Source organism: Tenrec ecaudatus, chromosome 3, assembly GCF_050624435.1.
Source record: "Tenrec ecaudatus isolate mTenEca1 chromosome 3, mTenEca1.hap1, whole genome shotgun sequence".
NCBI lineage: Eukaryota > Metazoa > Chordata > Mammalia > Afrosoricida > Tenrecidae > Tenrec > Tenrec ecaudatus.
In genome coordinates, this window is record NC_134532.1 from 173472129 (window position 1) to 173488424 (window position 16296).

At 42.4% G+C, this 16296-nt stretch overlaps 2 pseudogenes; one reads left to right on the forward strand and one right to left on the reverse strand.

Moving 5' to 3' along the window:
- Positions 1-16296, reverse strand: part of LOC142442907 (mediator of RNA polymerase II transcription subunit 14 pseudogene) — an 82701-nt pseudogene that overhangs the window by 38957 nt on the left and 27448 nt on the right.
- On the forward strand, positions 1263-2478 carry LOC142442906 (protein SET-like; annotated as a pseudogene).

Sequence of the window (16296 nt, forward strand, 5' to 3'; positions counted from 1 at the left end):
CCCCACAGCCCTGCAAGGCAGCTCAGGGGATTTTTCCCAGCACAGCCAGCTTGCCACCACCATGTGTGGGCAGGGACTAAACCTTAAACCTCACAGCTCCATGGGTAGGGATCAGCTACATTGTTGTTTTTGTTTACATCTCTGCTCTCTGTCCTACCCCCCCCCCCCAATGGTCTTTGAGGACTGCTCAGGGGCTTTCTCTCTCTCTCTCTGCTCAGCTGCGGATAGCTATGCTGCCCTTGCAACTCCATGGGCAGGGAGTGGGACTCAGCTACATAGTTGCTTTTGTTTCCATCTCTTCCCTATATTCCCACACAGTCAAAATGGTCTTACTTTTAATTTTTCCCCCTCCTCTTTGTCTCTTTCCTGTTCTCTCACACTCCACTGCTGACCTCCAGAACATCCCTTTGGCCTACGGAATTTATGCCTGTACCACACCCAGCTAAATTAAGCTCCACCCTGTGTAGCTAGCCCAAGGGGAAGGGGGGATCCCTGCTTTCTGTTTAAGGGATACTGTGCCTCACCAAGGAATTCCTGCCTGTGTACTTGGGGGCATAAGGCAGCTCAGCCAACACTCATCAACGTTCCAAGCTGTTACAGGAACCTCTGTCCAACCTCCCCAACACCAAAGCAGGCAACCCACCAGCCTTCTGGGACACGCCCCTGATAGGAAAGCCACAGGAGGATAAAGTGGTAGGTTAATCCCATAGTAAAATTAGCTGTAGGCAGTTTGAAGAACCATTCCTATAAGTCTCCCAGAGAGAGCCAGTGCTCTTCAACTCCCTGGAAAATGGCACCCGGCTCCTCTAAAACAATGCAACGCAAACAGCCACCTGCCCCAATGACCTCAACGAAAAAACAAGAGAAACAAAAGGCAATGGCAGATGTCCTGAACATAATGACATACATAGAAGCAGACATTGAGCTGCCACAGAAAGAAATTTTCAGAATGCTGCTTGGAGTAACACAAGATATGAGGTAAACAATAAAGAAAAAGGATGAAATGATAGAGGAGATAAAGGCCACACACCAAAGGGAAATACAGAAGCTTAGGGAGGAGATAACAAAAACCAATAGCAAAACATGGATCTTGAGAATGGACTGGAAGAATCAGAGAACCTCATCAGTGACTTGGAGGACAGCCAAGCAGACTTTAACAAACGGGAACAAAAATCTGATAAGATCATCCGAAGAGGGTTTCCCCCGGAGGCCAGCGGCTCTTTCGCGCGTCCCTCGGGCTCCGCTGGCCGACAGCAAGCAGCATGGCCCCTAAATGCCAGCCTTCGAGCCTGCCGCAAATGAAGAAACCTAAGGTGCAGGAGACCCCGGCCCCCCCACACCCCGAAGGAAGAAAAAGAACAGCAGGAAGCAATTGAACATATTGATGAGGTACAAAATGAAATAGACAGACTTAATGAACAAGCCAGTGAGGAGATTTTGAAAGTAGAACAGAAATATAACAAACTCCGCCAACCATTCTTTCAGAAGAGGTCAGAATTGATCGCCAAAATCCCCAATTTTTGGGTAACAACATTTGTCAACCATCCGCAAGTGTCTGCATTGCTTGGGGAAGAGGATGAAGAGGCTCTGCATTATTTGACCAGAGTTGAAGTGACAGAATTTGAAGATATTAAATCAGGTTACAGAATAGATTTTTATTTTGATGAAAATCCTTACTTTGAAAATAAAGTTCTCTCCAAAGAATTTCATCTGAATGAGAGTGGTGATCCATCTTCAAAATCAACTGAAATCAAATGGAAATCTGGAAAGGACTTGATGAAACGTTCTAGTCAAACACAGAGCAAAGCTAGCAGGAAGAGGCAGCATGACGAACCTGAGAGTGTCTTTACCTGGTTTACCGACCAGTCTGATGCAGGCGCAGATGAATTAGGAGAAGTCATCAAAGATGATATTTGGCCAAATCCATTACAGTACTACTTGGTTCCTGATATAGATGATGAGGAAGGTGAAGGAGAAGAAGATGATGACGACGGTGAAGAAGAAGGTTTAGAAGATATTGATGAAGAAGGGGATAAAGACGAAGGGGAAGAAGATGAAGATGATGACGAGGGAGAGGAAGGAGAGGAGGATGAAGGAGAGGATGACTAACAGAACACTGATGGATTCCAACCTTTTTAATTTTCTTCAGTCCCTGGGAGCAAGTTGCAGTCTTTTTTGTTTTGTTTTTGTTTTCTTCCTCTTGTGCTCAGTCACCCTGTTCTTGAGGTCTCTTTTCTCTACACCATGGTTCTCAACTTATTTGGGGGTGGGGGGAATAATGCCTTGTGCAGAATACAGTGGAAAAGAATCTCTACCCCCTTGTGTTCAAATTAATTTTTGTCCCTTCCTGTCTCAAAAACTATGGAATCAACACACCACCGTGCTCTGTGGGAAAACAAAACCCTCTGCTCCCTTGGCCCTGCTGGCAGCTGGAGGGTGCTAGGCCCCTGTGTAGTAGGGCATAGAACTCTAGCTTCTTTCCTCCTTCCTCTGTACATTGGGTTCAGAGATTACACTGTGTCTCTATGTGAATATGGACAGTTAGCATTTACCAACATGTATCTGTCTACTTCTCTTGTTTAAAAAAAGAAAAAAAACTTAAAAAAAGGGGGTTATAGAAGGCCAGCAAAGGGTGGGTTTGAGATGTTTGGGTGGGTTAAGTGGGCATTTTGACAACATGGCTTCTCCTTTGGCATGTTTAATTGTGATGTTTAACAGACATCCTTGCAGTTTAAGATGACACTTTTAAAATAAAATTCTCTCCTAATGATGACTTGAGCCCTGCCACTCGATGGGAGAATCAGCAGAACCTGTAGGATCATCTTTGGAATTGACATTCTCTATTGTAATTTTGTTCCTGTTTATTTTTAAATTTTCTTTTTGTTTCACTGGAAAGGAAAGATGCTCAGTTTTAAACGTTAAAAGTGTACAAGTTGCTTTGTTACAATAAAACTAAATGTGTACACACACACACACAAAAATCATCTGAAGAGCTGAAGAAACCTAAGCGCTATGTCTGATGCTATGAAGCTGAACAACATTAGAATTATTGGCCTACTGGAAGAAGACAAAACAAAGAAGTCATCGGCAACAATAGTGAGAGAATTCTTGGAGGAAAATTTCCCCAGCTTAATGAATGAAAACCAGGAAAGCATTCAGGAGGCTGAAAGACCACCAGCTAGATTGACTCCCAAGAAGTCATCAAGGCACCTAATAGTGAAACTATCCAACTTTGAGGAAAAGGATAAAATCATGAGAGCAGCTAGGAAAAACAAGCAATCACATATAAAGGTTCCCAAATAAGAATATGCTCAGACCTATATCAGCAGAAACTATGAAGAAGAGGCGAGAGTGGAGTAACATATTCCAAAAATTGAAGGAAAACAACGCAAACCCAAGAATACTCTACCCAGGCAAATTATCAATCAAGATAGATGGGGAGTATTCCCAGACAAGAAAAAACTCAAAGAATTCGTTAGCAGAAACTCAGTCCTGACACAGTATGAGCAGAAGAACAACACTCATAAAGCATAAATAAGCGACTGCCGCATGGAACAACCTGACCCAGAGGGCAACAAAGAGAAAACAGACCCCAAGATACCATTGGCTTAAGGATGGAAAGCACTCAAGAATGATACACACACACGCACAACACACTAATGAGAAAGATAAGTGGGAAAACTCCCAACACAAAAAGTTTAAGATGGCATTACAGAGTCTGCAGATGGAGACAATAACCCTAATATCAATGGCCTGAACTCAGGCATTAAAAGACTGAGACTAGTAGACTGGCTTAGAAAACATAACCCATAAATCTGCTGCCTACACTAGACACATCTCAAGGTTACAGACAAAAATAGGCTGAGAATCAAAGGCTAGAGAAGGTCCTACCCCAAGCAAACAGGAATACAAAAAAATCAAGGGGTTGCAATCCTAATCTCAGATAAAATTGACGTCAAAGTGCAAAGCATAAAAAGAGATAAGGAGGGACACAGTATATAATGCTGAAGGGAATGGTAGGTGAAGAACCACTAAGCATTGTAAACATATATTCCCCAAATGAGAGACACGCTGAATCCGTCAACCAAACACTCCAAGAGATTAAAAAAGAAATCAAAGACTCGACAATTCTAGTGAGTGACTTCAACACACCACTCTCTGAGAAAGATAGATCACAGGGAAAGAAACTCAACAAGGAGGCTAGAGAGCTAAAAACCACACTTATACAATTTGACCTGATAGATATTTACAGAGCTTTACATCCAAATACAAAAATTTCACATTCTTTTCAAGTCCACATGGCACATATTTGAAGACAGACCACATGCTGGGGCATAAGGCAAATCTACATAAATTTAAGCACATTGAAATAATACAGACCTCTCTCTCTGACCACTGTTGCATAAGGATGGAAATCAACAAAATGAAGACAAAGAAAACAAGAGCAAACAATTGGAGGATGAATCACTCTCTACTGCAAAAGGAGTGCATGCTGGTTCAGATGAGAGATGAAATTAGGGATTTCTAGAAACCAACGAGAATGAGCACATGACATACCAAAACTTATGGGACACAGCAAAGGCAGTCATCAGAGGAAGTTTCATAGCAATAGATGCACACCTGAGAAAGGAAGAGAGACTCATGATTGATATGCTGGCACAAAATTTACAACAACTAGAGCAGAGTCAGCAGGACAATCTTACTAATAGCAAAAGAAAAAAATATATAAAAATCAGGGCTGAGATCCAGGAGAGGGAAAATAAGAAAACTATGGAAAAAATTAATACTGTTCAAAGTTGGTTCTTTGAAAGGATAAACAGAATCGATAGACCACTGGCAAACCTAACTAAAGAAAGGAGGGAATAAATTTCAATAGCAAGAATAAGGGATGAAAGCAGGCGACATTACAACAGACGCTAATGAAATAAAAAGGATAGTTACACAGTACTACGAAGGATTGTACTCCAATGAATTCAACAATTTGGAAGACATGGACAAATTCTTGGTAAAACAATCCCTCCCTAGACTATCCTCGGTGGACGCCAAGGATCTCAACAGACCCATAGCAATAGAAGAAATAGAAAAGGTTATCAAGGGATTACCAACAAAAAATCCCCTGGACCAGTTGGCTTCACTGGGAAATTCTACCAAGCATTTAGGGAAGAACTAATACCAATCCTACACAAACTCTTCCAGAACAGAGAAAAAGATGGCAAACTCCCGGACTCCTTCTATGAGGCTAGTATAACTCTGATACCAAAACCGGGCAAGTATCCCACAAGAATCAAGAACTACAGACCAATATCCCTAATGAACATTGATACAAAAATCATTAACAAAATACTAGGCAACAGAATATAAAAGTATATAAAACAAATAATTCACCATGACCAAGTGGGACTCATACCAGGGATGCAAGGATGGTTCAACATATAATAGACCATTAGTATTATTCATCACATTAACATGAAAAACTGTAAGAACCACATGATAATATTGATAGATGCAGAAAAAGCATTGGACAACATCCAACACCAATTCTTGTTAAGACACTTGAGAAGATAAGAATGTAAAGAAAGTTCCTCAAGACAATACAAGCTATATATGGAAAACCAACAACCAACGTAGTAGTCAATGGAGAAAAGATGAACACAATCCCACTGAAAAAGGGGATCAGACAAGGATGCCCCTTGTCCCTACTCTTATTTAATATTGTGCTGGAGGTTTTAGCTAACAGCACAAGGCAAAGAAGAGACATCAAAGATATTCATCTGGGGAAGGAAGAGGTGAAGCTATCGATATTTGCAGATGATATAATTTTATATATGTAAAGTCCCAAAAGTTCCACAAGGGGAGTACTGGAAAAAATAGAGGAGTTTGGCAGAGTGGCAGGATATATGATCAACAAACAGAAGTCCATCACACTGTTATACACATCGGATAAGTCCACAGAAGAGGAGATCAAATGTTGGTACCATTTACATTGTCCAAATATAAATGGAAATATCTAGGGATATAACTGACTAAAAAAACAAAAGATCTATACAGGGAAAGCTACATACAGAACACTATTACAAGAAACCAAGAGCGACCTCAACAAATGGAAGAATATCCCATGCTCGTGGACTGGAAGACTCAATACAGTCAAGATGTCAGTTCTGCCAAAGGCACTATATAAGTTTAATGCAATCCCGATACTATTACCCTCATTTTTCTTCAAGGAAATGGAAAAACTGATTACCAACTTCACATGGTGAAGGAAGAAGCCCAGAATTAGCAGAGGACTCCTCAAGAAGAAGGACACAGTGGGAGGGCTTGCTTTTCCTGACTTTAGCACATACTATACAGCCACATTGTCAAAACCGCATGGTATTGGTACAATGACAGATACTGAGACCAATGGCAAAGAACTGAAAACCCAGAAATAAAATCATCAGCTCACAGACAACTGATATTTGATAAGGACCCCCAAAATATCAAATGGGAAGCAGATGACCTCTTTGACAAGTGGTGCTGGAAAAAAAACGGCATTTCCCTGAAGAAAAATGAAACGAGACCCTTATCTCACTCCACGCACAAGAGTAAACTCAAGGTGGATCACAGACCTTGAAGTTAATCCACAAACTATTAGGGCCATCAATGAAGGAGTTGGGGACAACTTGAGAACTTTGGCACAAGGAATAAATAGGCTATCAGATGTATGGAAGGACACAAACACAGAGTAGGCACAAATTGACAAGTGGGACATACTGATGATAAGACACCTGTGTACATCCAAAGAATTCACCAAGAGAGTAACAAGAGTGTCCTTGGACTGGGAAAACATCTTTAGCAATGACACATTGCACAAAGGCCTTACTACTAAAATCTATAATATTCTGCTAGCTTCCAAAAAAAAACCACTTGAGAGGTGGGCAAAGGACTTGAACAGATGTTTCACAGGGGCAGAAATCCGAATGGCCAACAAACATATGAGAAAATGTTCCCGATCTTTAGCCGTACGAGAAAGGCAAATTAAAACAACAATGAGGTACCACCTGACACCCTCAAAGGTAGACCAATTCAAAAAAATCAGAAAGCACCAAGTGTTGTAGGGGCTGTGGGGAGACAGGAACTCTCATCCACTGCTGGTGGACTTGTAAGTATGTACGACTACTATGGAAATCGATCTGGTGAATTCTAAAACAGATGGAAATCGAGTTACCATACAACCTAACAATCCCCCTTCTGGGCATATATCCAGAAGAGGCAAGAAACAAACCAAGGCCAGACATCTGTGCTCCAATGTTCATTGCAGCACAGTTCACAATTGCAAGGAGTTGGAAGCAACCCAAATGTCCATGAACTGACGATTGGATTAAAAAACTGTGATATAGACATACAATAGAGTACTACGCATTGCTAAAAAGCAGTGATGAACGTATGCAGCACATTGTGGCATGGGAAGAACTGGAGGAAATCATGCTAAGCGAATTAAGTCAGGCACAAAAGGACAACTACAATGTGAGGCCGCCAAGGTAAGCATTAAAAAAGTAATGCAAAAGGGGCATAGGGGAAAAGCTACTGTATACTAACATTCTTGGGGTGCGGACCGTGTAGTATGGCAGGGACCAGATCAAATCCAGGGATGCACATGGTAGACAACTGGGGAGGAGGTCGGGAAAGGAAAAAAAAGGATGAAAATAAGGAAGAAATGAGTAGGGGGGGCATGGGGCACTAACCCACCCAAGGGGAGGGTATTGTTTATATATTATCAACAGGGAAAGAGGGACCAGACTTCAACCCAGTGCCCCAAAGGTGTGAATGCAACATTCTGTTGTGGAGTAGGGAACCAGTGGAGAGGTCTGGGGGGCTGCCTCAGTACCAAATACTAAGTGGACGCCTGCCCCTCCCCCCAGAAGAATTTCTCTCAAAGGACAGCATTGAGTCTGCAATCCAGGAGAGGGACATATCTGATCAGAGCACATGGGAGCAGATGAAGGGGGAGAGTAGAGCACATCCTGGCCCACCAGGCCTTGAGGACGATGACCTCAATTAGAGCAGCCAGTCCACAGAGAGGACCACATTCCCAGCCCCACTATGAGACATGACATCCCTCACTGACCCATGGTCCTGCGGGAGACAGCACCGGAGACAGTGTGGGAATTGCGCCTGACCTGATCCTGCCACACCTTCAGGGAGTGCAGCAGAACAGCAAGGGAATGGTGCGGCAAGGTCCCCAGGGAACGCTGAAGGTGGACTTTGGGGTCAGGGCGTGGTGCCCCAACAGACTGGACTGGAAAACACTCCTAAAGGCCAACAAATGATCCTTGAACTAACTACAAGCTTTTGTTTCTTGTTGTTTTGTCTTGTTCTTTGTCATTGGTTTGTTGTATATTGTTGCTTGGTTTTGCTCTGTCTTGTTTTTGTGCATGTTATTATCTCTACAGGTCTGTCTAAATAAGATTGGTTGATGAACAATCTGGAGGAAAAACAATGGGACCCACAGTTCTTGGGGACAATGGCATAGGGAGATGTGGGGGGTAAGGAAGTGGCATTAACAAACTCAGGGAAAAGGGAACAAGTGATCCAAATTGGTGGTGAGGTGGGTGTGCCAGGCCTGATAGGGCATGATCAAGGGTAATGATGATACTTTCAGGACCAGGGGTGTGAGTGGCAATACTGGAAGGTAGAGGGAGAGTGGGTTGGAAAGAGGGAACCGATTACAAGGATCTACATGTGGCCTCCTCCCTGGGGGACGGACAACAGAAAAGTGGGTGAAGGGAGACATCAGACAGGGAAAGATATGACAAAATAATAATTTATAAATTATGAAGAGCCCATGAGGGAAGGGGAGCGGGGAGGGAGAGGAAAAAAAAGAGGACCTGATGCAAAGGGCTTAAGTGGAGAGCAAATGCTTTGAAAATGATGAGGGCAATGGATGTACAGACGTGCTTCACACAATTGATGTATGTATGAATTGTGATAAGAGTTGTATGAACCCCTAATAAAGCGTTTACAAAAATTAAAAAAAAATCAAATGGATCATTAACTTGAGAAGGCATTACCTCAATTATTAAAGTTAAATCTAGGCTACTTGTCAAGACAAAGATAGAGAAATTATGGTCATATTTCTGGCTTCCCATCAGTTATTCCCACCTAAATACCTGCCATTACTGTCCAATACTAGTCCCATCAACTTAAATATTAAATCTATTATACGGCCTTGCTCTACACAGTTCACCGCTACCTTTATTTTTTAAAACTTATTATAAATTGGGAGTTAATGCATACGTCATATTCCATAGTTGAATCCCATAAAGCAGTATTATATAATTGCTATAGCTATCAGTTTCCATTCTTTTCCTTCCTGGAGTCCTCGACACCATCTCCCTTTCATCTTATCCCCGGCCCCAGTGTAACCCCTCCCCCAAGCCCTTAGTATATTTGCTGTCTCTATAGATTCATCAATCCTGGGTTTCATATACCAAAAAACAGAAAAACACAAAACACAACTTTAAGAGCGTGACACCCAATGTCATAACACCTCTGAGATAAACCCTAATATGAACAAACAAAAAAGAAAACAAAAATACAGAAAGTGTTGAAAACCATATCGGGTCCAGTGTGCAAGGTTTTAACTATGCAAGTCAGGTTTATCCTTTTAATCTTCTACACTTCTCTTTCCAGTGTCTTCTGGTTCGTACCCACTTTCCTCCTATTTCTCCATTATGGATAGAGGGAGCTCTCCGAGACTTATTTCATATGTAGTTCCCACAAACGTATCTAGGGCTCCCACTGTCATGCATAGCCTTCTGCAAACTGGATTCTTACAATCTATGCTCTGATACTATGATTCACAATCCTTCAGTGACTGATGATGGTGTGCTTCTTCCATGCGGACTTAGTTGACATCTCACTTAGATGGCTGCTTGTTTGGAAACAAGCCTTTAAGACCCAAGATGTTAGTTTATCTCACAGTTGGGCACCATCTAATTTCTTTGCAACATTTTACTGCTAAATTTGTGTAATCACTCATAATACTTCCCTTCACAGAACTGCCTCTTTTACAATCATGGAAATGATTGTAGTTTCCTCCTTTGAATTGTCATTAATTTGCTTCACCACTTGCTCACTTGATTCTAACCCTCCACCGAACTCACTCAAAATGAAACCTCACTGCCATGGAGTCGGTGCTGACTCATAGTGACCCTATAGAACAGGCGAGAAGGACCCCTGTGAGTTTCCAAGACTGTAGTAGAAAGCACCTCCTTCCTCCTACCTATGGACTGCCTGGCGGTTTCAAACTGCTGACCTTTCTGAGTGCAGCCTAACGCGTAACCACTATGCCACCAGGGTTCCTTGCCATGACCAAGGCACTGCCCATTGCTCTCCCCTCACTTACAGTGAAAGGTCTCAAATGATTTCATCACCAGCAGGAGAAGCACTTGGTCACCCTCTAACTTCGACTCTTTTTTAATTAATTATTTACATTTAAAAATAATTTTATTAGGGGTTCTTACCACTCCTATAAGAGTGCATACATCCATTGTACTAAGCATATTTGTATATATGTTGCCATAATTCTTTTCTAGACATTTACTTTCTATTGAGTCCTTGGTATCAGCTCCCCACTCACCTTTGTGATCCCTTGATAAATTATTATTATTTTCCTATCTTACACTGATTGCTGTCTCCCTTCCCCCACGGTTTCTTTTGTTTGTCCCCCCTGGAGGGGGTGTGTGTGGTCATATGTTAAACATGCGGCCATCTAGCAGAGAATCAACAAGTCCACACGGAGGAAGCACACCAGCTGTTGCGATCATGAGGTGTCATTGGGGCCAGTTAACAGGCAGCAGAAGACTCGTAACAAACAAAAAACCATAGTGTTGAGAATGAGGGGAGTCAGAGCAGAGACCTGAAGTCCATCTGTAGACACTGGGACATCCTCCCACAGGGGGGTCACGGGAAGGGATGAGTCAACCAGGGCGCAGTAAAGCCCTGATGAAACACACAAGATTCCCCTGGTTCCTTGAGGCTTCCTCACCCCCCCCCCCCCACTATTATGACCCCGGTGCTGCCTCTCACTTGGGACTAGATGGAGCATGTACACAGGCACAGATAAGAGATAAGAGCTCACGATACACGGAACCTAGGAACAGGAATAGGAATAGTGATATTAGAAGGGTAAGGGAAGGTGGGGAGAAGACGGGGAAACTGATTGCATGATCGATCTCGTCTTCTTTCTGTCTGGCATCAGTTGTCAAGATGCCCCAATAGGCTTTCCTCCAAGGTTGTCAACCATCCTCATCTTGAGCCGTGGTGCACACACCTCGGCCGTCTTCTATGTGGTTTACATGCTCCTTTTGGAACTCGTCCTCTATTCATGTCTTATGAAGCCGGCCTTTTCAGTTCTCCTGTTCCTCTCATGTCACTCCTCAGTCCACCTTTCTGCTCTCCTCCCTTGCACAGCACATAGAAATGCCGGCGTTTCTCCAGGCTTGTTCTGGGCACTTGCCTGCATTTTTACTTCCTCTTCAGCCATCAGGTCAATTCTCAGGACTGTGTGTAGGATCTACAGATAAACGACAAGTGCTTATCTAGAGGCCACTTTTCTCCTCTGTGGTTCCCGACTCCAAAGCCAATGGTCTGCATGCCATCTCTGTCGTGAAAACTGAAGGGTCACTGGTCCAGGACACAGAGAGACTCCAGACATGGGGTCAGCCTCAGTCTGCAGTTCATGAACAAATTCCTGAGGTATGACATGTTGCTACTCTTAAGGCTTCCTGTCTTCAAAGCATTATTAATGTATTGCAATCACCATTTCTTTTTTGACACTGATGTCTTTTTCCTGCAAGGGTGCCTTTGGATCTTCATTTAAATTCATACCGTCCACCACCTTTTCAAAAAGTTCAAAAAGACTTACCTCCCTGAGAGTGCCCTTGCATGATTTTTCCATCATCTCTGAAGCTGCTAATGAGCTAACACAGTCTTCAGATAACAGAGTGGGTGGTCTCACTTTCTTGCTCTCTGCAATTCTGATGTTTCTCCCCAGGCTCCGCTGGTCCACAGGGTGGTAGAGAGTGCAGGGGATCTTGAGGCAGAGGCAGAGCAAGGCGGCAGGGCAGTGTAGGGCTAAGCACCGAGCGTTGCAGGCTTTGCTGGTGTTGCTCCATCCTTCCCTGCAAACTGCTGCCAAAAAAACGTGATGCTCTGCAAGGTGCAAGTAGAAGGCTCAGAGATAGGGGACTCAGACCCCAAGTTTCACCACGGATTCATCTTCCTGGTTCAACCACGTACATCACCAGTGTGGCCTGCCCGACCGCTCCAGGAGGGGCCAGCACCAACACATTGGAAAACTCTTGATGTTCTCTAATTTTTGTCCATAGAATTTATAGGTAGTAAAACCAATCTATTATATTAAAATGTGCATATAATGGTTCATAAAAACAAACATACAGCTCTTTGCACCATGTATGAGAACATTATTATTATTCTCTTATGTCATGTAGGGACCACTGAAACCTACCAGCTGCTATGCAGCAGAGAGATGTCATTCAGCCTCTGTAATAAAAAGAACCTTGAATAAGCCTGTGGGGCACATAGAGTCCCGGTGAGCCAGAATTGACTCTAAGGCAGCTGGTATGCTTATGCTAAAGATGGTTTCATGTATCTGGCAGTATTTTTTTTAAGTGTGTGTGTGTGTAAAGGTACACTACATACTAATACAAATATCTGACTGATTGACATTAGAGACAAACCATACCTAGCTGTCCAGAGTTATGGACAAATTCAACCCAAAGACAAATTTAGGAATGGAACTGGTTCGTAACCTAGAGTCTGCCTTTATTTAATATGGTATCTACATACCTTCTAGTCACACAACATCCTGTTCCACAAAATACATTCCGGACATACAGCAGTTCATCAGTGTGATCCATTGCACTATATCCATTCCATACACATAGGGAGTTGGGACTGACTTGATGGTAACTAAGAGCAGCGTATCTTGCTACACTGTTTTAGTACAAATGTTTTATTTGGAATCACCAATATTAGGGGGGAAAACCTTCATTTCCCCAAAGCACTGGTTTTACCACCTATGCTTCCTATGGACAAAAATAGACAATGTCAGGAGCTTTCAGATGTGATGACATGGGATGGTTCCCAGGTCATTTCAGTTTAAAGTTCAAAAGGTTATTTGAAAGTTAACAGAGGTTACTTTTGAGGAGGAGTAGAGAGGGCATCACGAGCAAATCTGAGAAACAGAGTATTACAACTGTGCATGTGCTATTGTATATCATTTTAAAAATGTGGTTGTAGAGTTATTTCTAATTCGTGGCATCCTTGTGTTACAGAGTAGAACTGCTCCGCAGGGCTGCCATTGCTTCCATTTTCATAAAAGCAATTTTCTAGGTGCCTCTTCATCGAGAGCAGGAGTAGAGCATGTCTTTTGGACCCAGGGTCCCTGCACTGAGCTCCTCCTACACCTACGAAGAGAGAGAAGTGGAATTAGCTACCATTACTAATAGGCCTTTAGTATTGCAATACAATCTTTACAACATTAGCAGGGGGCCCAAACTATCTGCACCAATCAGGGGCACATGCCATGTAAAACCACCTCAGGTCACACGTGCTAAGTGTTCACAAATGTAGGTATGTAGAGGGAGGTACACATTGTGCCCCATACATTTTGGTCTATTTGAACTATTTCAAAAGAGCAAAAAAGTAAGAGGAATAACCCAGAGTGTTGGAGAAGTTTTGTATATAAATTCACACAACTAGTTTAGTCATAAAATCTGGCCTTTGGGCCACAGGCTTGTGTTCATTCCACTACGAGGTTGTCCTTGGTTGCTTTCTCCAGGAGCCAAGTTGTGTACTTTATGGGGATCTACTTGGAGATGACATGTCTACTATTTTCATACTGACTAAATTAAAGACAATACTTTCTGGAATTACATTTCATGGCTGTGTCTTGGTTTCCTGACTAGTTGAGAGGTGATAGAAGGCTCCCTCCACCCCACCCCAACCAATGCATGCCTATGGGATTCTGAAAATAGCAATTTACCACAAAATTGCTTAGCAGCCTGACAATGTTGTCTCTTAAAAAGAGTTGATATTGGATTTCTTGTCAGCTAGCCAAATTCTCTTCTGTTCAAATAGGTTCATTTTTGTTTTATCTGGGCTGAGCTTCAGCCAGTTGGATTTGATCCAAGAAGCTACTTGGATTACATCTTTGAGGTGTGGGGACCTGTTTCCTGGGTTGCTCTAAAGTCCCTGGTGTTCCTAATAGCCCTCAGAGTCCACTTTAGAAATCTCAGTAGAAAGACTGACGTCCAGGGCATTCAAGAGAAAAACCTTTGCCTATCATAGTGGGTCGTTTGGATTAGAATGCAATTTTTGTATTCATTGCCAAATGTCCTAAGTCACTTCCTTTAGCCTGCCAAAAAATACCGATAATTGATAGCCATGACTTTCTTAACATTACACATAAGATTCAAAGCAAAAATAAATGGTAAGGCTCAGTAGGTTGCCTAGCTATTAATCTTACTTAACACCTTAAATATAAATGTAAAACCAGGGGATGAGCCTCAGCATAGTCTAATACCACTCAAGTGCATTTGTTAGACAGCTACCTGACCAGCTCCCCAGAAGAGATCCAAATTTGTGTCCATTCTAAAGAAAGGCAGACATGATAAAGTGTTGTCAATATCACTTATAAGCAAAATGTTGATGAAGGTAATTAAAAAACAGTTTCAGCATCTACAGAGAGCTGCCAGACATGCAAGGGAACATGGAACAAAGGAGATCATTGCTGATGTCAGCTGGATCTTGTCTGAAACCAGAGAATACCGAAAGATGCTTCCTTGTGTTTTAACTATGCAGAAGCATTTGACTGTGTGGATTATAACAAACAATGGTTAACATTTAGAAGACTAGTAATCCTAAAACACTTACTAATGCTTGTGTCAAGTGGCGGTCTCTAGAGCAACAAAACCAGTAATACTTGTATGTGGTGTATATATAAATAGATTTATATCAAGATATGGATGTCAGAGTTGTAGAAATAGGTAGGTGCAGTCCATTTCAAGTTAGCCTTCTCCCGACTCAAGTAAGTAAGATGGCAAAGGAGAGATAACCAGGATAAACGCTGGTGATGCAGAGGAAATATGAATCCAGAGGCAGCCAAATGAATACACCACTGGTAGTCCACTGATGGCTCCTGGCGTTTACTGTGGCCTGTGCATAGACCAAAAGACAGAAGACTGAGAAGTCAAATGAGAGATCTAGCTCCAGTAGAAGGCGAAGGGACCAAAAGAGTTCTACTCTACTCCATCTCTCTCTCTCATACAAAATGCCACACCTCCAAGGTGTCATCAGGCTCTGACCCGTTGATTGGCTGGGCTCTGGTCCTACCCTTACCCAGAGGATCTAATTGACACAATCCCTAACTATCACAATGCTTATGCAGAGCCTGTGCATAGACCAAAAGACAGTTCAGACAGAAAGTGAAATATTGCAAGTTGAAAATTGGTGGTGGGAGAGAGAGGGAGTGGGGAATGCCTACCAGAGTTGTATCTTTTCATCATACTTATTCAAACAATCAAATAACCTAAGAAACACAGACAAAAATATTTGGAGAAAGCCTCATAAACAGCCTGTGACATTCAGATGGCACAGCCTTGTTTCTGAAACAGACTTGGTGGACTTATAGATGAATATCAAAGCCTACTCCTTACAGGAATGTGAAAGCTGGAGAATGAATAAGAAGGCCATAGAAGAAGTGAGACATGTGAATTGTGATGTCCATCAAGAATACCGAATAAATCATGGACTGTCAGAAGAACCAATAAATTTGCCTTGGAAGATGTACAGTCAGAAAGTTTCTCAGAAAGAGGCTGGCAATGCTTCATCTCATGTATTTTGACATGTCATTATCATGAGAGACTACAGAGAAGGGCATCATGCTAGCTAAGATTGTCACTGAAAAAGAGGAAGCCCTTCACTGAACTGAATTGCCACAGGGGCTGCAACAGAGGCTCAGACATAACAATTGTGAGACGGCTGCAGGATCAGGCTGCGTTCCATTCTATAGCACATGGGGTATTGCTGTGAGTCACAATCTACTTGATGGCACCGAGCAACAACAAAGCAATACCTGGGATAAAATAATTTACCGTTTCTTTTAAAGTGATTGATTCTAAGCAATCCAATGTAATTGAGGCATAGTTCAAAGTTTGGGAATTGCAATTGTTTTGCATTTTTCCTCACTGAATGAGATGTTGACTATGGTTTTGAATATAAGGCCTTTATTAT